General features: G+C 43.5%; 1 long non-coding RNA gene across 1 annotated transcript; it reads left to right on the forward strand.

Annotated features, from left to right (window-relative positions):
- The first annotated feature begins 21,664 nt into the window (after window positions 1-21,664).
- On the forward strand, window positions 21,665-23,858 carry LOC134464661 (uncharacterized). Its single transcript, XR_010038001.1, has 4 exons — window positions 21,665-21,888; window positions 22,029-22,130; window positions 22,961-23,033; window positions 23,428-23,858. It is a non-coding gene; the product is annotated as an uncharacterized LOC134464661 (long non-coding RNA).
- The last annotated feature ends 211 nt before the right edge of the window (window positions 23,859-24,069 follow it).

Genomic DNA, 24,069 nt, shown 5'->3' on the forward strand with positions numbered 1-24,069 from the left:
GCATCAGTGGACCTGAGAGCTCGAGCAGGGGCATAAAAAGAGAGCATGTCTGAGATATAGCTAGGGGCAAGTCCATTTAATGCTTTAAATACTGTGAGCAGAATCTTAAAGTCGATTCTGTATGAGACAGGTAACCAGTGCAGGTCTGCCAAGACAGGAGAGATGTGCTCTCTCATTCTGGTTCTTGTTAGGATTCTTGCCGCAGAATTTTGAATGAGTTGCAATTTGTCAATTAATTTTTTTGGGAGACCGAGAGACAGAGCATTGCAGTAGTCTATCCTACTGGTGACAAAGGCATGAATAAGTTTCTCAGCGTCTTGTCGGGGGGCCAAGCTGCGCACTTTGTTGACATTTCTAAGATGGAAAAAAGCAGATTTTGTTATCTTGTTGATGTGAGGCTCAAAGCTCAAATCCGAGTCTAAGACCACACCTAGGCTAGTAACCTTATCTTTAATGTGTATGCTTAGGTCACCTAGGCTTGAGTGGAGTTTTGCACGTTTTTTCTTAGGCCCAATGAGCAACACTTCAGTTTTATCTTCATTTAATTTTAGGAAGTTACTGTTCATCCAATCTGTAATGGCAGACATGCATTTAGTCAAGGCATGAATGGCAGTGGTTTGGCTAGGCTCGACAGAGATATATAGTTGAGTGTCATCGGCATAGCTATGAAAATCAACATTGTGCTCTCTGATGATGGAGGGGCAACATATAGCGAGAGAAGAGGAGAGGGCCCAAGCAACTACCCTGAGCAACTCCAAAAGGCACATCATACTTGTTGGAGACGTATTCTCCGATGGTGACAAAAAACTGTCTTCCTGTAATATATGTTTTGAACCACTCTAAGACGTGACCGGACAAGCCTACCCAAGATTCAAGGCGGTCAATTAGTATGTTGTGGTCTATCGTGTCAAAGGCGGCACTGAGGTCGAGGAGGATAAGTGCTGAAACTTTGTTTGCGGCAGTGTTGAGCCTAAGATCACTTATTATTTTGGTTAGTGCTGTTTCGGTGCTATGGTTGGCTCTAAAGCCTGATAGGAATTTTTCCAAGATATCATTCCTAGCCAGATGTTGATTAAGCTGTTTAAATACAACTTTTTCTAGTACCTTGCTTATAAAGGGGAGGTTTGATATAGGTCTGTAGTTGTTTAAAGAATTCTGATCTAAATTTGTCTTTTTTAGGAGTGGCTTTACCATGGCTGTTTTGAATGAGCTTGGAAAAATGCCTGTAAGCATAGAGGTGTTAACAATTTGCAGTAAAGGTGCTGCTAAGCAACCAAGTACGTTTTTTAGCAGATATGTGGGGATCGCGTCAAGGCTGCAGGTAGACTGCTTACTTTCCCTGACTATTTTACAGAGGTCGTCCTCTGTAATTGGACAAAACTTTTGGAAGCTCTCAGGTCTCCTAGGGGGGTTTAACCCTCCCCTCGGTGTATCGCCTGAGTGGGCGACAGAGGTTGCTGCGTTTCCACCTTGGATGCCTTCTCTAATGTCGGCAAAAGTATAAGTACTGTCTATGTCTATACTGTCTATGTCCTTACCTAGATTAGTCTATGTCTGCATGGGAAAGCAAGAAATGTAATTTCAAATTATTTGTATGACCAGTGCATGTAAAGAAATTGACAATAAAACCAATTTGACTTGACTTGACTATAGCATAGTGCATCCACATATATGCATGTCAGACATGCATTTAACTAACTATTAAAAGTAGTAAAAAGTACTTACAAGTGAAAGAGAACAAATAGTGGTTGCAGAAATGCTTAGTGGCTGTTCAGGGGTTTGCAGTACGTGTATAATGTATGATTATGGAAACTCATGTCAAATTGTTTGACTCATGTCAAATTCCCCAATTTCCTGCTTGATAACTCACATTACTCACCGTTTGCTCCGAAAATGTTGACTAAGTGACTAAGTGAACCATTTGCCTGAGTGCAGATTGATTGGTTTCATATTAATGCACATGAATACTTTTATGGTGATGTCTAAATGAATTATGATGGCTTGTATCACCCTAAATTCACCCCAGCAATTCAGGCAAAGCCCGAGTCACCAGCAAAATGCATAATTTCAAACCAACTGTGTAAACTATAGAACTCTGCTAAAACGCTGAAACCATTTTGAAATATCTTTGGTACAAAGGATGAAAAGCCCTATTGGTATCTCCTGTCAATCTCAGAAAAAGTTTTGAATAATGACTGATCTTCTCACAAAGCAAAATGCATCAAAAACACTTCAGGAACGTGGGGGCGTGATTCAGCAAAATGCATTATTTCAAAACTACTGTGGGAACTACAGATCTCTCATAAAACGCTAAAACCATTTTGAAATATCTTTGCTACAAAGCCCTATTGGTACCTCCTCTGTCAGTCTCAGACATTGTCTTGAGCAATGACTGATCTTCTCACAAAGTGTGTGATTACTGAATCACGCCCCCACCTTCCTGAGGTGTTTTGATGCATTATGACTCACCTCTGTGGCAAGTTTTCACACTTCAAAGACGGCTTCTGACAAACTTAACTTAGGCCTACTTGGTAGGGATGTGGTGCCGTCGAGCGTCGGTGTTCTTTGGCGAATAATGAACATTGTGTGCGGGAATGCAAATGCTGCCAAGGCCCTGCCATAGCCAACTGGTAGGGCACTCGTCTACCATGCGGCTGACCCGGGTTCGATTCCCGGCCCGGGTCGTTTGCCGACCCCTCCCTGTCTCTCTCCCCATTCGCTTCCTGTCCACCTCTCACACTGTCCTGTCGAATGAAGTCGAAAAATAAAAAAAAGGAAAATGCTGCTAAATCTCTCACAAAACAAAACCTCAAAAAGATAAAATGCTGGGGCGCTGCACTAGAAAATCCCTCTTTTAGCATCCTTGAATCCCTCCAGAGTTATTGTGAGGTTGCGGGTTCAAGAAAAGGACTACCATAGAACTCTGTCATTTTTGTGGTTTGTGTTACATTGCTCAGGTTGTTTCAGTTTAGGGAGAGTGCATGCAGTTACCCTGACCCTAACCCTAACCCTAACCCTACCGCATGTTGGGTGTTGGAATTGCGGTATGTCAGAATAGTGGTATGTCTGAATAGCGTCGTCTCCCCCCCCATCCTGTCCATACAGTGAGTAAATAAATGACCTTGTGTTGCTTCAACGTATGGCAACTAGCATGCTACTGTATGGGATGCAGCTGCTTTGTTTACATATTTTGTTAACATCCTGGTATGTATCTATCTGTTGAGCAGTGGATAATGACTGAGAGTTCAGGTGTATTAGCAATGCTACCGTATTGCTTCCCCCCTCTTCTGCGATGGCTAATGACCCTGTTTTGTTTGGATTTATCCGCCGCATGCTAGCGCACTGCACTAGGGTTGCCAGATGAGGCTGATGATTTCCAGCCCAAAAAATGCTGAAAACCCGTCTAGAAGCACAAAATCCCGCCCAATTGTATTGATGTCTATGGCAAAAATTGGGCGGGTTTTTCTGATAAATGCCATTTTTACCCGCACACGGCCAACCTAAGCAGCCCAATTGGGCGGGAACCAGCCCAATCTGGCAACACTGCACTGCCTTCTTTCTTTGTTTGCTTCCCTCCACTCCGGCTACGGATCACTAGTGCGCATCGGATTGGTCCTTAGATGAGGGGTAACCATTTAGAAGTAAACATTCCACTTCCTCTTGCATTTTCAATAGCCTGAGGAGCACAGCCTTGTTTGTGTGTGTGTGTGTGTGTGTGTGTGTGTGTGTGTGTGTGTGTGTGTGTGTGTGTGTGTGTGTGTGTGCGCGAGAGCAAAAAGAGAGAGAGTGTGTGTATAGTGTGTGTGTATGCGTGAGAGAGAGCAAAAAGAGAGTGTGTGTGTATGTGTGTGTTTGTGCATGAACGTGCAAGAGAGAGCAAAAAAAGAGTGAGTGCAATGTTGTTGTGTGTGTTTGACGGGGTCGGTATTGATAAGATGTGAAGATGCATACAAACATGTACAAACACAGACACTCCTGTGTACATAACTACAGTACACAAGGACGTTCAGCTACCCACCCATGAAGTGAAAGGGTATGCACGGGGAATTAAGAAACATACATGCACAAGGGCAACTCTATATGCAGGCACACACACACACTCACACTCTCTCTCACACACACACACACACACTCTCTCTCTCTCTCTCTCTCTCTCACACACACACACACACACACAGGGCTGCTGACAGCTTTTTCCGGGCCCAGGACAAAGTCAGCTGAAAGGGCCCCCTACCCAATACATACGATGTAATGAGGACTCAATTCTGGGCTCCCTATCTCCCTGGGCCCGGGACAACATACCCCTATTTTTTCCCCTGTTGGCGGTCCTGCACACACACACACACGCACGCGCGCGCGCGTGCACACACACACACACACACAGAGAGAGCCTATTATCATACATGCATATACGATCAAACATACAGAGGCTGTTTTAAAAATAACAATGTATGTGACCTTTCACAACTGGAGACTGGCACTATAGGAGTTGGCTGAAGCAAAGGTTGTATACATACTGTATATAGCTTATGTAGTCGTTAGATTGAGGTCTAATGCATTTTGTATTAAATTAAAGCTAAATGTCGAACCAACTACCAAACCAGTTAATCACAAGAGGAAGAAAAGAGGTTTTTATAGGCCTAGAACTTGTTTGTCTACACAGAGGGACTTGTGGTTTCTTTTATATTTATAGAATTTTTGATACCTTACCTTAATTGACCTACAATTAATCAGATGATGTTTGTTTTTTTTCATTTTCAGAAAGGTTAACCCATTGACGCCTAAGGCACCTGCAAAAAATGGTGCTGAATGCCTGAGATGTGTTGCACATCTTAAATTTAAACCTGGATTACCTAAACTGGTTTAATCAAGGATTAAACTAGATTTAAATATGTTCATCAGCCACCATTGATGGGTAGGTCAAAATGTGTGCCTAAAAAGACAAAACTTACATTTATTATTTAATATTTAACAAACAAACGATCACACATTGAGTTGTTTGGGGCGGGGATAGTCGTTCAGGTTCAGTGGTCTGGAATTCGGCCTGTTTGACATTTTGTAAACACTGCATGCGTAGCGGCCGTTACATTGTATCACAGTTAAGATACCGGTAGATCGCAATGGAAACAGAAGAGAGACGGCATAGTGGGACTGTACAAAGAAAACATTGACCCGCTGACGGCGAAGGTATATCAATATTAATCCCGAAGCAGCTCTCCCTCTCCAACCCCTTTGATGCTCTGGACAGGAGAAAAGTTGCTAACTTTGCTGCTTTGCTAACGTCACCAAGTCTCCACCTATATGTCTGTAGGCTACATCAATTACGTTTTTCATCACCAGACGTCAAGCGGTAGCACCACAGTTAATGCCCAAAATGGAAAAGTAATTCGTCATTGATGTAGGCTAGGCTACAAACAACGAACATGCTTCGTAGATGCTGACTTCACTTTACAGTCCACATTGACGTCTACTACAAAACGTCATTGGAGATGGACTCATGTCGCCCAAAACCTGTCATATTCCAACATAACACTTCGTATTAAATGTTTAGCACTGATTTTAAACGAAATGGCAATGCATTATTCATTTCGTGAATTTACAACCATTGTAACAACTTGGCATAACATTAATTGAATGTCCGTTTCGTTAAGAACAAGCTGCAGCAAGGCTAGTTTTACTGTAGGCTAAGCGAATCCTGTTCACAAAGTGGTCTCTTGTTACTAAGGTAATGACTTACTCAAAAGGGCATACAGAACACACATTCCACATAATCCAATGGCGATTCTGTTTTGTTTATTTTATTTACACTGCATCAATAGAAATGAACATCTCGGTAGTTGTAGTGGCACTTCTGGCTCCACCGTCCCACTTGCATGAATGAAGTTTGTTGACAGACGTGACGTCACTGTTTGGGTCCGACCATGACATTAAAGTGACAGGCGCCGGACCATCTACAATGACAGCATAGTTGATTATCCTTTTAAAGACATATCCTTACTATCTTCAGATGACTACTTAATTCTACCGTTTTGTTCAATTTCGTCATATTTTGGAAAATAATTGGTGAATGGAATTATTTGTTATGGCTATGGCTCATCAATTTCTGTCTTTCTGCTCAGATGACTGAAGAAGGAGGTTATTTTAATGCAAAAAGAAAGGCTGCAGAGCATGGGAAAGTCATTGAGCTCATAACAAAGCACTTGAAGAACTTTTGAGTGACATAATTTAATGCAAATTAATAAATCAAATCATATTTGCTTATTTATGTCATTATCTATTTGCAATAGGCCAGTTAAGTTAGGCCTATATTCAGGGGACCTAGGTGCAGACTGGACTTGTAGACACCAAATAGTTCACCATCCATCATCTGGAAACAACATGTGGCGATAAGCAACGAGAATCTGGAGAATGGCTGCCACAACAGACTATTAGGGCCTATTTTGTGAATCTGAAACTCACTATTGCTGTAGAATTCAACAGGGTTTAGCCCATCTTGAATATTTATGTGTGGAACTCTATCTTGTAACTCAAGCAGACGAATAACAGCAGCCATGTTGTCCGAATAACGCATTTAAACCTCCTCCAGGGGTGGCTTAAATTAATCAGGCAATGCAGGTTTATCCTTGGTTTAAAATCACTGGTGCAACAGACTCAAAATTAATCTCAGTTTAACCCATAGAGGTCTAATTGCCCTTGAGAGGGCAATTTGACATGTCTCCAAAAACAAATCTGTAACTCTGTGAGTTTTTGTCATTGAAACACATAAGTTACACCATTAGAAACCTCAGACCTTCCAGATTTCAAATATATATATATTAAATAAATTATATAGCTGGCCCAATTTAAAGAAAGTGAAAAGAAATCTTCGCATATTCTGTACTCTCTGCCTGTAGCAGCCACACCTATAGCTATTCACATTTATTATATGGTGTGACATCATCGGTCGAATGCTCCATTCATTTCAACGGGGCTCCCCAACGTTCGCACGTCTGTTATTTTTCGATAACGGACGGGTTGGTCTATAACAGACCGCTGTCAATGGCAACAAGACTTTTCACTGCTAAAGCGACTTTTCAACAAGACTCTAATCAGCTGCTGTGATAGACAACACCTGTTGTCCTGGGTACCTAGCTGTTGTCTAGCGGTGTTCCACAACGGCACTGTTTTGTTGTGCGCAGCAACAATCTTAGCATTAAATAGGCCTAAAGAAATGTCCCCGCCATGTGTGAATCATTTAAGTATATCCATATAATAAGCGGGTTAACTTTCGGCGAGTCGGTCGCTTTGTGGAATAGCAGCACTTCAGAGAGAACAAGACCGCTCCGCTCCGCGTCGGGGTCTAAAGATTCTCTCTGTCGTGCTGCTATTCCACGGTAGCGACCTTCTCGCCGAACGTTAACCCTTACGTAAAGTACCGGTGCTTGAGTGGCTATTCAGAGGTGACAACACGCCCCTTTCAGGTAGTGTAAACACAGCAGACGTAGAGTGACAGGGGGGTTGGGGCTATCAGAGCACATGGGGATTGACGGGGGTGTGGGCCATTAGAGGTTTGATCACACCTATCTCATTAGTATTCAAATGAGGCAGGCAGTGGCAGTGACATAGTCATTCTTTTTTGCATTTTGTATGAAAACAACAAAACATTTCTAAATGCCCTTTTCACTTTTATGCTGCCAACACATTTGTTTACAAGATTCAAACTTCAAAAGTCTTGGCTAGATATATTTATTGTGTGTTTTCTTGAACTTTTTGAAGACCTCTGAAACCTGTTTTTTTGTACAGTTGTGTTTATACTCAATTTAAATAAAACATGTTTGTATGACATCCAATTTTTTTTTCAGATTATTTCTTGTCAGGCTTTTCACAATACAACCATATATTCCACTTTTGCATAGATGCTTACTGTTAGTTGAAAATACTTGAAAATGTCAGGGTGGTGCAAGCAGCCTAAAAGCCTCTGAAAGGCCTTAGACCTCAGCGGGTTAAGTGGGGTATTAAATCTGAGTTTAGCCATGGATTAGATTTAACCAGAGATTACTGGAAGCTAAATTTAAGGAACTGGAAGCTAAATTGGTGCAACACAACTAAAAATTAAACTTAGATTAAATGTAGATTAAAATTTAAACCACGTTGGTGCAACCCACCCTAAGACCCTCATCTTTCATTAGAATGTGTTCATTCATCTCAAACAAACAAAGATTTTTAATAAAGTTGTCTCAAATCTCATGTGCCTGAATGTTGCGTAATGCAGCTCCAGGCGCCAGGGCCAATGTTGCACAACGCAACATCAGGCATCAATGGGTTAAACACCCAGAATTCTATAGCATTGAGTGTGTGTCTTCTTTGGACTAACACACAACTGTGGTATACTGGCTGGTAGTAGGCCGTATGCAGGTAGCCAGACCGCGCCCTCTCCTAGTGACCCAACACCTTGATGTTGCTTCTAGTCAGGCCAGGAGCAATACAAATATCAATTCTGAGCTCCAGAAAAATCGGGAACTCATCCCACTTTGTCAGGAAGCAATCAACCTGTAGCAAACCAAGGGTGTCGGGTCAACCATACCATTTGGGAAATGTTCATTGTTATGCTCTTGGTCAGTGTGGGGACATTTTTCTTGCTAAAATTTTCAGTCTTGTCAATATCTGGTATGTTTAGTTGTGACTCTCACCTGCTTCAATATACCTGGAGCTGGTGAAAGCAGGTTGACACAGACAGCAATATACCTGGAGCTGGTGAAAGCAGGTTGACACAGACTGCAATGCATTGAATATCCTTCAGTGAGTTGGGTGGAAGAAAAGCTCATCTGTCCCCTGTCCCACGACCTGGAAGTGAGTTGGGAGAGAGAGATGGGAAGGGCCGGCAAACTAATCGAACCTGGGTCGGCCGCGTAGCAGATGAGCGCCCTACTGGTAGCGCCACGGTAGGGACATCATTCAGTGAGTTGGCTGGAAGAAAAGATAATTTGTCTCCTGTCCCAAGACCTGGTCACTCTCCCACACTCCCCCCCCCCCCCCCACACACACACACACAGACAGACACACAGACAGACACACACACACACACACACACACACACACACACACACACACACACACACACACACACACACACACACACACACACACACACACACACACACACACACCACACCACACCACACACACCATATAAAATACAGTACATGGTAAAAGGGTTCACATTGTATAAAATACAGTACATGGTAAAAGTGTCAAGTAGCTTTTGTGAGTGAAAACATACAGTAACATTAAAATGATCAACTGACACAAATGTATCCTGTGTGTGTGTCTGTGTCTGTGTGGGTGACATAGGTGAAAGGGGAGCCCCCACTGCACACCTAATAACCCTTCTTTGTAAAGTTCAAACACCCACACACACCCACTGGCACCCTTTCCTCACTGGCCAGCTGGATAATAACCCCTGGAGGGGATGGTTACTGTAAAATAGGGAAAGGAGAGAAGAGAGGGAACGAGAGAGAGAGAGAGAGAGAGAGAGAGAAAGGAGAGGAGAGAGATGGGGGGGAGGGGTTGCGAGAAGAGAGAGAGAGAGAGAGAGAAAAAAAATGGACAGTGGGTGGAAAAGTGGAGGGGATGGTTAAAATGGGGAATGGAGAGAAGAGAGGGAATGAGAGAGAGAGAGAGAGAGAGAGAAATGGAGAGTGGGTGGAAAAAGTGGGAGGGGTAGAGAAGCATTGAAGAGAAAAGGTGGGAGAAAGGGTGTGAGTGATGGAAAAGGAAGATAAATGGTGGAACGGGAACAAAGAGGGAAGGATATGGAACGAAACGACACAACGCATCTCCATTTCAACAGGAGAGAGAGAGAGAGAGAGAAAGAGAGAGAACATAGCTGGGGAGTGATGGAAGGAAGGCATAGGCCTAATGGCCGATGCAGAATGATAGAAGCAGAGAAAAAAGGAAAGAGAGAAAATTCCACCCTCAAAGAGTAGAAGGAATGATAAGAATAAGAATAGAATAGATAGAGCCATGAGAGGGTGACGGGGAAAGATGGACAGACAGATGGGAAGGAGAGAGGGGTGAGATGGGATTTGCGATGAAAGAAAGGGAGAAGAGAGAGGGAGGCAGAGAGAGAGAGAGAGAAAGAGAGAGAGAGAGATAGCAGGGAAGTGATGGAGGGAAGAGATAATGGCTCATGCAGAATGATAGAATTAGAGAAAAAAAGGAAAGTGAGAAAATTCCACCCTAAAAGAGTAGAAGGAAAGAATGATAGTATAGAGCCATGAGAGGGTGGAGGAGAGAGAGATGGACAGACATATGGGAAGGAGAGAGGAGCGAGATGGGAAATGTGATGAAAGAAAGGGAGAACAGAGAGGGATGCAAAGAGAGAGAGAGAGAGTAGAGAGAGAGAAGATAGCAGGGGAGTGATGGAAGGAAGGCATAGGCATAATGGCTGATGCAGAATGATAGAAGCAGAGGAAAAAAGGAAAGTGAGAAAATTCCAAACTAAAAGAGTAGAAGGAAAGAATTACATGTATAGAGCCATGAGGGGTGAAGGATAGAGATGGACAGACAGATGGGAAGAAGAGAGAAATGAGATGGGAAATTCAATGGAAGAATGGGAGAACAGAGAGGGAGAGAGAGAGAGTAGAGAAAGAAGATAGTAGGGAAGGGATGGAGGGAAGAGATAGGCCTAATGGTTCATGCAGAACGATAGAAGAGAGAAAGTCTGAAAATTCCACCCTTAAAGAGTAGAAGGAAAGAATGATGGTATTGAGAGCCATGAGAGGGTGATGGGGAGAGATGGACAGAAGATTCAAAGATTCAAATCATTTATTGTCATTGTCAAAAAGGCAACGAAATTGTGTTTTGGGTACAATACTTAGTAGCAGCAGAAGCTAATAAAAAGTTTAGTACACCGGGGCCGCTGCGACTCTGCGCGCCGCCACCTTGGTCAAATCTTGGTCAAGTGTTAAACAACATTGGGTAAGACAGATGGGAAGAAGAGAGGAATGAGATGGGAAATGCAATGAAAGAACAGAAGAAGAGAGAGGGAGGCAAAGAAAGACAGAGAGAGAGTAGAGAAAGAAAAAACAGAGTGCAAGAGTGAGACAATGCAGGAAGGGCCCATGTTAAAGTGATCCGAGACAGAGCTCTATCCGCATTGCTCTCCAATTCAAGGCAAGGCAAGTGTAAACTTATTTATAGCGAACTTCATACACAGCTGCAACTCAATGTGCTTCACAAAAAACAATTGCAAAAAGGAAGGAAACAAGAAAGAAAGAAAGAAAAGACAATTAAAACATTAAGATAAAACATATGGTAAAATAATAGATGAAAACATATCATTTAAGCTTGGGGAAATCATCTGAGAACAGCTTTGTCTTGAGTCTAAATTTAAACCTATCAATAGTGGGTGCATTTTTTTTTTACGTCATCTGGAAGCTGGTTCCAAAGCTTTGCAGCATACTGTAGAAACTAAAGGCTGCCTCTTCACACTTTCTTTTGACTTTTGGAATTACCAGCAAATTCTTCTCCGTTGACCTTAGTGACCACGACGAAGAGATGGACACAGACGGAGATGAAGAGAGATAAAGAGGAGCGAGGAAGAGGAAGTTGAAGAAGGACAGAGAGCAGGGAGTAAAGATACAGAATATGGATATGGAGGATACGAGACGATACAACAGTATGTGCATGGGATCCATAATAACAAACTAAGGTGCTGTTTCCACGTAGCAGGATATTTTTTTAGCAGGGTATTTTTTTCTCCTGCTAGGTGGAAACGCAACGTGTGGATAAAAAAAATCCTCCATTGTAACAAATGCATTTCAGACCCCTAAACAGGATATTTTTTTCTCCTGCTATTTTTTTCTCCTGCACCTGGATTTTTAAATATCTGCTACGTGGAAACGGAAGGCCAAAACCAATGCAAAACCAATACAAGCAGGAGAAAAAAATATCCACATATAAAAATATCCAGCTACGTGGAAACGGCACCTAATACATACACCCCTCTCTCCCCATTGCTGGTACATTTACAGCCTAAGTCTAATTAGTGCTAAGGAATAGGTGCACAGAAGAGTGAAATACTCGTTAACATTGTGGGATCTGCAAGACACTGGGAAGATGAAGTAGATGTAGAGAAGAGTAGAGCACTTGTATTAATCCCGAAGGAAATTAAGGTGTAATTAAAATTTAAGGTGACCTAATACAAATGATTGTTCACTGCAGTAAACATATAGGCCTACTGTAGCACATAGGCTACTTGAGTACAGCAATCAGCCTTATATTATTTCAGCAGTTCACATACTCTCTCTCTCTCTCTCTCGCACACACCCACATGCACACGCACGCAAACACACTCACACACACACACACACACACACACACACACACACACACACACACACACACACACACACACACACACACACACACACACACACACACACACACAGGATATAGTTGTAACGAGGGCCTTGCCTCTCCAGCTGTTCCTCATGTCAATGGTGAGGTGCAGTGGATATGGAACAACAGACAGACAGACAGACACACAGAGACAGACAGGTGAACAGACAGCTGTAGGAAAAAGATCAGGGGAACAGCCGGGGGAAAACACACACACACACACACAGGATTAGGATGGCCTGGGGCCCCTAGGCTACAGGCTGCTGTGGGCCCCCCCTCGGAAGGCAAATTTCGCGACAAATTAACATAGTGTCTTAATAATGAGCTAGGAATTAAGGAGAACTGTGCCAACTGTGCTCAACACGACAGATGATTTTTTTCAATATTGAATCTTGTCACGATTCTGCAATTTTTAAACTTTGGGCCAATCAGGGTCCCCCTCCTGGCAGGTAGGGGCCCCTAGGCTGCAGCCATATCTAGCCTGTGCATTAATCCGGCCCTGCACACACACAGACACCAACAGGATTACCTTACTCTTCTCTCTATCCCATCATCCCATCATCTGGGAACGTGGGATACAGAGAGATGGCGAAAGAGAGACAGCAGGTAAGATATCATTAAAGACATACATCCTGGGTAGGGGGTATCATACCCAGCTGGCTTATGTATAGAAGTGTGTGTGTGTGTGTGTGTGTGTGTGTGTGTGTGTGTGTGTGTGTGTGTGTGTGTGTGTGTGTGTGTGTGTGTGTGTGTGTGTGTGTGTGTGTGTGTGTGCGTGCGTGTGTGTGTCCATTAGGAGGAAGAGATAAAGCAGATTGAGGTGTGTGTGTGTGTGTGTCTGTGTGTGTTCATGTCTGTGTGTGTCCATTAGGAGGTAGAGATAAAGCAGAGGTATCTGTGTGTGTGTGTGTGTGTGTGTGCTTGTGTTTGTGTGTGTGTGTGCGTGCGTGCGTGTGTGAGAGAGAGAGAGACAGTGTGTGTGTGTGTGTGTGTGAGAGAGAGAGAGACCGTGTGTGTGTGTGTGTGCGCGTGTGTGTGTCTACCTGTGCCAGATTGAGGCATCCATCTCACATCTCAGCAGGCTTAGGGGAGCTAACAGGTATGGGAGTCCCATCGCATCTCTCTCCATTTCAGCACGACGGAGGAGAGGGAGACGGAGGGAAGAGATGGATAGAGAGGATGTGAGAGGAGGAGAGGGAGGAGGAGGAGGAGACATGAAGAGAGGAGAGGAGAGGGGGGATGAAGCGAGGAAGGGCGGAGAAAGCGGGAAGAACGGAGGAGAGGAGATAAAGGATGGAAAGAGAGGGAGGAGAAAAGAAAGACAAATGACGGTTGGGGATGGAGGGAATAGAGAGGAGGAGAGGGAGGAGGAGGAGACATGAAGAGGAGGGTGGGGAGGACGGGGGCCTGGTGGAGAAATGAAGCGAGGAAAGGGTGGAGAAAGTGAGAAGAATGGAAGAGAGGAATAAAGGAGGAGACGTGAAGAGAGGAGAGGAGGGTGGGGAGTAAGGGGTGTGTGGTGGAGAAATGAAAGCAGGAAGAATGCAGGAGAGGAGGAGAGGGAGGAGGAGACATGAGGAGAGGAGAGGAGGGATGGGGGGTTGTGGTGGAGAAATTAAGTGAGGAAGGGTGGAGGGAAGAGATGGATAGAGAGGAGGAGACATGAGGAGAGGAGAGGAGGGGGGACTTGGGTGTGTGTGTGGAGAAACGTGTGTGGAGAAGAATGGAGGAGAAGAGTGAATGGAGAGGAGAGAAGATGGAGGGAAGGATGGAGAGAGGGAGGAGAGAAGAAAGAGAATTGGGGGGGGGTTGTAGAGAAATGAAGCGAGGAAGAGTGGTGAAAGTGAGAAGAATTTCAGGAGACGAGTAGATGGAGAGGAGAGTAGATAGAGGGAAGGACGGAGAGAGAGAGGGAGGAGAAAAGAAAAACAAATGAAGCGCGGGAGAATAGAAAATGGAGTGGGCGTAGGGAAGGAAGGAAGAAAAGGAGAGAGAGAGATGAAGAGAAAGAGAGGTGGAAAGGAGATAGGGATGAATGGGAGAGAAGGGAGGAGGAAAAGGAGAAAGAGATTAAAGGAAAGGAGTGAGGGGAGATAATGAAGGTAAGGAGAGAGGGAGGGGAAAGCAGAGAGAAGTGAAGTGAAGTGAAGCGAGGGAGGAGAGGAAAGGAGAGAGGGAGTGGAAAGTGAAAAATAGTAGAGGGGTGAAGCAACAGAGGAGAGGGACGGAGGGAGGGATAGAGTGGAAAGTGAAAGATGGAGAGAGGAAAGGGAAAGCAGAGAGAAGTAAAGCGAGGGAGGGAGGGGAGGAAAGAAGGAGCAAGGGAATGGAAAGCAGAGAGAAGTAAAGTGAAGCGAAAGAGGAGAGGAACGGAGGGAAGGAAAGAAGGAGTGAGGGAGTGGAAAGTGAAAGATGGAGAGAGGAAGGGGAAAGCAGAGAGAAGTAAAGTGAAGCAAGGGAGGAGAGGGACGGAGGGAGGGATAGAGTGGAAAGTGAAAGATGGAGAGAGGAAGGGGGGAGCAGAAAGAAGTGAAGCGACAGAGGAGAGGGACAGAGGGAGGGAGCGAGGGAGTTGAAAGTGAAAGATGGGAGAGAGGTGGGTGCAGATAGATAACCATCCCAGCAGACTTACACATGAAGACACCTCTGTGGCATGGTTCTCCATTACAGAGACGGAGATGAGACGTGTACGTGTGTGTGTGTGTGTGTATTTTATCAATGTCTTGTGTGTTGAAGTGTGTGTGTGTGTGTGTGTGTGTGTGTGTGTGTGTGTGTGTGTGTGTGTGTGTGTGTGTGTGTGTGTGTCTTTTTTCCATGTCTTGCATGTTGAAGGAAGTGTGTGTATGAGTGCGCGTGCGTTCTATCATCCTGAGTCCTCTGCAGTTGGTGCAAGTGTGTGTGTGGTGTGGTGTGTTTAAGTATGTGTGTGTGTTTTTTTCCATGTCTTGCATGTTGAAGGAAGTGTGTGTGTGCGTGTGCGTGTGCGTGTGAGTGCGTGCGCGCATGTTCTATCATCCTGAGTCCTCTGCAGTTGGTGCGTGTGTGTGTGTGTGCGTGTGTGTGTGTGTGTGTGTGTGTGTGTGTGTGTGTGTGTGTGTGTGTGTGTGTGTGTGTGTGTGTGTGTGTGTGTGTGTGTGTGTGTGTGTGTGTGTGTGTGTGTGTGTGTGTGTGTGTGTGTGTGTTGAACACGACTCTGACATACCCAGTTCGACTGGATGGCCTGAAGCCATAACTGACACTCAATACAGTAACTTTCTCTTCTCTCAACTTTCTCTTGTCTGTCTTTGAGTCTTTCACTCAATTTTCTCTCTCTCGTTTTCTCTCTCACTCTCTGATTTCTTTTTTCTTTTTCTCTCATTGCACCTCTCTCCTGAGTGTGTATCTTACTTAATGTGTGTGTTTCTCTCTTCCTCTCTGTTTGTCCATCGATTATCTCTATCAATCTTTCACTTCACCTATCTTCCTTTCACTCCATTCTCTCTCTCTCCCCCTCTCTCTCTATCAATCGTTCACGTCACCTATCTCCCTCTTTCAGTCTCTCCTATACCACTCCATTCTCTCTCTCTCTCACTTCACCTATCTCCCTCTTTCAGTCTCTCCCTTTCACTCCATTCTCTCTCTCCCTCCATCCTCCCCCCCTCTCTCTCTATCCCTCTCTTTCTCTCTGCCCCCTCCCTCCCCTCTCTCTCTCCCCTCCCTCCCTCCCCCCCCCCTCTCTCTCTCCCTCCCTCCCTCTATCCCCCCCGGTCTCTCTCTCTCTCCCTCTTTCTCTCTCTTTCTCATTAATGGGGCAGATTAGTGGTCATTACTCGTGGCTGTGAAGTGGGTTGAGAGGGCCGTGTTCTCCGTAATGAGACGCAACGGATCGCTCTGCGTTGACATGCTCCTCACCACTCCTCTCCTGACAAACCCCTGCACACACACACACACACGCTCACACTCCAACACATACTATGCATATAAACACACACTTTTTGTCTCCCCCCCTCTCTCACACACTCTCTCTCTCTCTCTCTCTCTCACTTACTTACTCTCTCACCTACTCATGCCTTTGTAGCTTGTATCCGCAGATTTAATTACAGTAGGGCCTCTTCACAGGCACTATGGCGTGAGCTCTGGTGCTATGGGGCAAGTCTTCTTGATCAGGCCTCCCTTCTGCTGCTCTCATGGGGTGGATGTTGCCAGATATGTCTGATCAAATCCCGCCCAAAAGGTGCTCAAAAAACACCAAAATACGCTAAATTCCACCCAATTTCAAGAAATTGCATTGATTTATATGGGCACAAAACAGCATAAATGGCCAAATGGCTAAACGGCAATCCCAAACAGCCCAATTGGTCGGGTCAAACTGCCCAATCTGGCAACACTGCTCAGGGGGTGGGTGTTGGCACTCTGGGACGCTGAGACCACTCTCACAGCGTTGATAAACTCTTGTCTTCACCGTAGGACATTCAGACTCATTTCCAGTAGACTGCTCTACTCGATACTGTGTGTGCACACAAACTGAGATAAGGTGATTGAGGAACAGAATGTGTGTGTGTGTGTGTGTGAGAGAGAGAGAGAGAGAGAGAGAGAGAGAGAGAGAGAGAGAGAAAGAGACACACAGAGAGAAGTTTGTGTGTGTGCCTATGAGAGAGAGAGAGAGAGAGAGAGAGAGAGAGAGAGAGAGAGAGAAATAGTCACACAGAGAGAAGTGTGTGTGTGTGTGTGTGTGTGTGTGTGTGTGTGTGTGTGTGTGTGTGTGTGTGTGTGTGTGTGTGTGTGTGTGTGTGTGTGTGTGTGTGTGTGTGTGTGTGTGTGAGTGTGTGTGAGTCTGTCTGGCTGTCTGTGTGTACTCTGTCATTAGCACAATGAGAGACGGGGCCGTTATCTCATTAGTGGAATATTGCATTATGGGAGATTTATCTCCACGTGGGAGGAGACAACGGCTCATTAGAGCAGAAGCTAAGACCTTACCTGGCACACACACACAGAAGATGTGGCGGAGACATGGAGACACGCAGGCAGCCAGCTGTGTGTGTGTGTGTGTGTGTGTGTGTGTGTGTGTGTGTGTGTGTGTGTGTGTGTGTGTGTGTGTGTGTGTGTGTGTGTGTGTGTGTGTGTGTGTCAGGCCTCCCTTATGGTTTCCATTAACTGTGTGTGTGTGTGTGTACCTGTATGTGTTTTGCATAGATGCTTGTGTGTGTATGAGAGAGAGAGAGAGAGAGAGAGAGAGAGAGAGAGAGAGAGAGAGAGAGAGAGAGAGAGAGAGAGAGAGAGAGAGAGAGAGAGAGAGAGAGAGAGAGAGAGAGAGAGAGAGAAGGGCCGTACACACACGTCGCTGCTATTTACTCGCTACTTGCTCACTCGCCTACTTGCCACTCGCTCTGGGTGATTTTGTTTACTGGTTGTCATGGTTCCCGCTGTCCGCGCCAATAACGTCCGTACGAAACAAAATGTAGGGCTACGCTGTTTAACGTTGATCGTGTGCTGTGCACAACCATGCATATGAGCCTTTGATTGTGTAGCCTACACTGTATGTATTTTCCTCAACACTTTTAACCAAAGTGTGATGGCGTGCAGAAGTTAGAAGTTGGGTGGTCAGAACACCACAGGGGCAACGTCACCTGTCAATAATCTCTATTCTGCATTCCAATTGGTTACTCGCTTAACTCGCGTCACTCGAAGATAAAATAAGTTTATCTCGGAACCCGCCCACATAGCATCGCTTGTACTCTCCTCGCCTACTCGCCAGCGAGACTCGTAGGAACACATAGACATTCTATTGACTTCATCCGCTGAGCGAGTAACTAGCAGCGACGTGTGTGTACGGCCCTTTAGTGAGTGCGTGAGTGAGTGAGTGAGTGAGTGAGTGAGTGAGAGAGTGAGTGAAAGAGGAAGAGTGCTTTGACTCACATCTACAGTACACACAGGTAGAAAAATATATCCACGTAAAACCATACTGGCGTGCTTTGGTTGAAAATGAAAAAGGAGAAAGACCAAGAAAAAAATAAAAAATAAGGAGAAGAGAGGAGGAGGAAGGGGTAGGGGAGAGAGAAATACAAGGAAACGACCAGGGAAAAAAGAGGAGAAACGAGATGATATAGTTTACTGGTCTGAAGGACATAGAAGATTGATGGGAAGTGTCTGAGATGGGACAAGAGGAGAAGGGTATGTATGGAGGATGGAAGTGCATAAGTCAGGGTTAGTGCTTAACCAAAAATACTGGATAAGAGCAAGATAACGCAAAACACGCCCACTCAATGCAAAAGCGTGTGCTCAAGTTGGGTCTCCTAAGGGGGCTTTGTCCCCTCCTTCTTCTCTTTTCGAGGTGTTTGCTCAAGACGTGCGCTACCACCATCTACAGGGCTAAGGGGACTTAATTTATTCTCAACCTCAGGACTCTGAAGGTCTCCTAACCAAAGGTCTCCTAAAGGGGCGTTCACCCGACATAAAGTGGATACCGGAAAAGAAACAAAATGACGCTTCTTGTTAGATCCACCTTCTTTGGCTTAACCTTTTGTCGAAACAGGACGTATCACAACTATGCAACCCTAGCCTGGGAGCTCCCATGCTGCCTTTAGTTGCCAAGCAAATGCAACCCACCTGTGGGGTCTAGGGATGGCACAAACCGCACCGAAAACCGAAACCGTACAATTCACACACATACCGAACCGAACCGTGCAATCCATCGCAAACCGCAATTCATGTACTGCCCAGAAAAATATGTAAAACATATTCTAGACAGATCTAGAACAGATTCTAGGAGTATCTTATCCAGTCTCTCTGATTAAAACATTAGTGTATAAGACCAAATCAGAGGATGACACAATTAAAATCACACCATTTTCACATTATAAGCCTATACAAACCATATGTAGGATATTTAGTGGTAAGTCCGATTCTATTAGCCAGTGCACCATTTATAATGAACTAAAAAAAAGAACCGTAGAGAACCGAAAACCGTGACCTTGACACCGTGATATGAACCGAACCATGAATTTTGTGAACCGTACCACCCCTAGTGGGGTCCCAAGCAGAGGAGAGGCCTTGGCTGTGGCTAAAAGGGCTAAAGCACTGTTTCTCAACCTTTTTTTAGGCGAGGCACCCTTCCAATTCATGAAAAATTTCAAGGCACCCCAAACCAACAAGCCATAACATGGCATCGCATCCGATACCACAGAAGCTTAGAAAAGTAACACATTTGGAGACGTCGCACGACCTACGTTCAGAGTTGCACCTGACTGGGGCGAGCTATATTTATTTTATTGTGCTTAAATGGCAGATGAAAGATTCCACTGACTAGCATTAACTTTTCAATTTAGAGAAATATGTATCATATTACATAATTTATTCATCAGCCAAGCTTCCGCGGCACACCACACCCTTAAAAGAGATTGGTTAAAAAAACGACTAATCTTGTTGGTTGAGGCAATATTGGTCAAATTAACTGTGACATTGGTAACTATTAAACAAACAAATTGGTTATCTAACAACTAATATCATTGGTTAAGAACAAATTGGTTGATTTAACAAAGAAATTGGTTAACTTTAATAACAGATTGGTTGAAAAATGACTAATATCATTGGTTAAGCAAATGTTAACCAAGAGATTGGTAACTGACGCAGGTCTGAGGTCAACGTCAAGTACGTAACTCTGCTTCTCAATTTTCTGACAAAGCCGCCATCTTGGTGCTGCAGGAAAGCCGTTTGAGATATTGATGAAATTCAAACACTTTGTGAGGTAAGTTCGTTTATTTTCAATGTTTCGTTAATAATTTCAAGACAATGCCAAATATACAGTGAATAACGAAACAGTTTCTTGTTCAGGATGGTAATTTGCAATGAATTTGTCCTCAGACCATACCTCCGCTAACAGGCCACTTTTATAACTACCGGTATGCTAACTTAGCCCCTAGGTTGTTTTCACAACTTTGTTGGAAAGTTTGTGTTTTGTTAGAAACAAACTCTACGAAATTTACAATATAGATTTGCTCCGAAAGAGCTATAAAACTTGTCCAGTGGTGCCAAAACACCCATGTTAGAGTTAAGACCTAGCTAAATGTCCGCTAGCAACATAGCTATCAGTGGTTTCTGGAGGAGGGCCGAAGGGAGTGCTTCCCCGCCGGCCAGAGATTGTTTGCGCCGGCCTCTTCACCTGAAAGAGCTAGCGCTGCATGATGAGGTGGTTCGCTAGCAACAATTAGCTATAGTCTAACGGTTAAATCATGTTGCCTTTGTTGAGGGATGTTTGAAATAGCCCGATGTATTCATAACTGAATATTGGTTTCTTGTTAGAAACGAACACATTTTGAATATAATGTTGTTCTGAAGTTACAACATGCCAAGTTAGTGTTGTAAGCCTGTTGGCGCCAAAGTTAAGAGCTAGCTAAATGTCCGCTAGCAACATTAGAGCTAGCCAAACTGAATAATGAATCTCTTGTCCGCTAGCAACATTAGCTAGCTAAAGTCTTTTTTTGTTAGAAACGAACTCCCTTTGAGTATAATTATGCTCTGAAGATATCCAGTTAATGTACTTGAGTCAAAGTAAAACACAAATACCAGAGAGAAGAGCTAGCTAGAAGTTCGTTAGCAACATCAGCTTATCTTTTAGCTGACTCAGAAGCTTGAAGTAGCCACAACTTATGCCTGATTTTTATTGTTAGAAACGAACTCATTTTGACTATACACTTGCTCTGAAGTATGTTTTAAGACATGTGCCTTTCCCTGTTCGTTGTGTAAAGGAAGTGAGTAAGTAAACTGATTCTGAACTTGTTATTGTGCACACAGTGTGCTGTTTTGTCCCATTCTGTTACTGCCAACTCTGTGGGCAGTTCTCTCTGTTCAGGGAGAAACCACTGTCAGCCATCAGATCGTGTTCTTTTCAATAAATAGGCATTACCTATTTGACAGATTTCTCCTGAAATAATGAGCCCAGAAACACCCAGATGTGTAGGGTGCTTAATTTTTGGCTTGATCAAAGATGCTTAATTTGTATGGTTACTGCAATAAATATTTAGATTTCTTTGCCCATCCTTTTTGGATCTACTAGTAGGCCTAGTGATTTTAGAGGTCTTAACAAGTGGGCTATGCATCAGATTTCATTTCAAGTGATGAGTAAAATATCCAGAAAGATATATAATCTGTTCTTTTTGCCCTCTAGCTTAGCACACTGAATTCTTTGAGCCATCTGTTGTCAATCCGTCTGGGAAAATGATCAATGATATAAAACAAACAAACAAACAAAAAACATTTTACATGTATACAGACATGTATCTTTTAGATGTTTCATACTCTAGGCCTATTCATCATCATATTGTGTCGTGGTGGTGACGGTGTTATCATTTTTCATTATTTTCTTGTAATAATTAGGCCTATAAATGCATAATCATGTTCATGTTTTGTGCTGTCCTGCTTTGCAGATGACTGAGAATATTACTGAAGGATCCTACATGGAAGCTGTCTGATTACACTGAGTGATTCCTCTGGTGTGGTGTACCTCAGAGAAAATAAACACTGTTGCAAGAGGTGAGTTTAAGTTCATGAATTCACACAAAATCAATCCATGTATTTTATAAAAGTCAAAGTGCTAAACATGCTATGTATTTCATGCTGTCAATATGAGATGCAAATTAATGTTGTGTGTTGTGTGTTAATGTTGTGTGCAGCTGAGAAGATATCCTTATTGCTGGATGGTTGCTCTCTGGTCGTACTTGAGCCCCCTGGACCATGTCTGCAAATGCTTCTGAACATTGACAGAATTTCTAAAGGTTAGCAACCATTCACAAATGTACACCACATGTATGTGTGTTTCAAATGTCTTAACAGTTTGAACCACACACTGTTAATCAGAGATGCATCCTTTTCATCTTGTGTGTTATTTTGAGAGGATAGGTCGCCAGTGACCCTATTCACTTGCTGAAAATGCTTAAATACATCATAACAACATTGCTATGACATAATGCACTACAGGGTTAAGGATGGCAGCTGCCTGGTTACAGTACATTGATCCCCTTTGTAGCACCATGTCTAAAAATACTGGAAAAAAAAAACAGTTTCTAAATGTACCGGTAAGCAAATTTTAATAAATCTGCACCAAATGTGTGTTTCAAATGTCTACTATCTAACAGTCTGAATAACACACTCGTACACAGTGGTGGACAAAGTAAAAGTACTTTGGTGGTGTAATTACAACAGTAGCACATGATATTACATAGCTGTTACACCGTTTGCTCCAGTATACCTACCTATTGAGATAGACTGTGTTATTACTGAAAAACAATAAAAACCTAACAAGATCCCACCACAAACTCAATCCAACCTGTGCAGAATCAACTCATCGTAAGACAAGTACATTGGTCTACTTTTTACGCAGATAAGTTACCTGTGTTGGAAAGAAACTGTTTAAAAAAAATAAAAAAAAACTTCTACTTTTACTTTGTCCACCACTGCTCAGACATTACCAATTGTTGTGTGCTCAGAGCGGCAGTTTACAAACGCACCCTTGGTGCCTTCTGCTGTTAGGCCTATGACACTGAGCCCACCGTTTCATTGATTGGAGTATTTGGGTTACATTTTCTCAATTTGTTGTATTTTTCAGGATCGCTGAGGACTCCCCCTCCATGCGTGACCTCTTTGAGAAATTTCCACGCTTTCTGGAGATGCCAAGTTTGGTACGTCTGCCAGACATTTTTTTAACCTTTATTTAGAAAGAACAAGTCACGATATAGTTGTGTGCATTGTTGATTTTGGCTATACTTGGTGTTAATTAAGCTTCCTGATACTGCATGATTTATACCGTTCACTCAGTAGAGTAAAGCTTTCTATATAACCTGTTAAAACAGGGCGTTATAAATGTTGTGGTTACCAGAATGGCAATTACTGAGTCGCAGTGCATTACTAAAGGCCCTATGTTATGTCATAGTAGAGTAGTACTGGCAATTAACCTTTCAATGACTATTACAGCATGTTTCAGATGGTATGGCGTGCATTATGGGGCTAAGCACCATTGATGTATCTCTCTCTCTCTGTTTCTCTCTCCCTCTCAAATCTTAAAAATTCTTTCAGACTGGAACCAACTTTGCATCCCTCGGCACTAACACTGAGAAGGTTTCAAGGACCCCACTACTAGGAGGCGAGAGTTTGACACGGCAGTGTCATCACTGCCATGGATGACAACGTAACCATTCCTGTTGCTGATTGCCTGACTTGCGCAGTGACAAGCTTTTCATGCTCTACCGGGTGTGTAACTTGGCATATCCACCACAGTTTAACTCTGTTTTTGCCTCTTTTGAATATGTGTACGATATAACCATCTCAACCAACAAGTGGGCCAAGGTACTGGAACATTTCTCACTTCAAGTTGCTCTGTAGTCACTGGACATTTTTTTAAACATCTACGCAGACACCACCACTCCACACCATGTGTATTTTAATTACTTCTGATTCCACTGACATGCAGACTACATCCTATGCAAATTCAGGTAATTTACCTGGTACTGGAGGAAGAAACAGCATTGTATGCCATTCTAAGTGATACTTGCCTCCTTGTTTTGCAAAAATGTACTGTTCTTTGAATATAACTTAAAGTAAGATCATGTTGACTCTGAGGTTTTCTCCGGTTGTCAAGCACAACCTTAACATTTTGTAAGTAAATAATAGTCACAGGATATGCATGCATTTGTAATTTGAATTTTCGTTGAAAACGGC

The sequence above is a fragment of the Engraulis encrasicolus genome, chromosome 15 (assembly GCF_034702125.1).
Source record: "Engraulis encrasicolus isolate BLACKSEA-1 chromosome 15, IST_EnEncr_1.0, whole genome shotgun sequence".
Taxonomy (NCBI): Eukaryota; Metazoa; Chordata; class Actinopteri; order Clupeiformes; family Engraulidae; genus Engraulis; species Engraulis encrasicolus.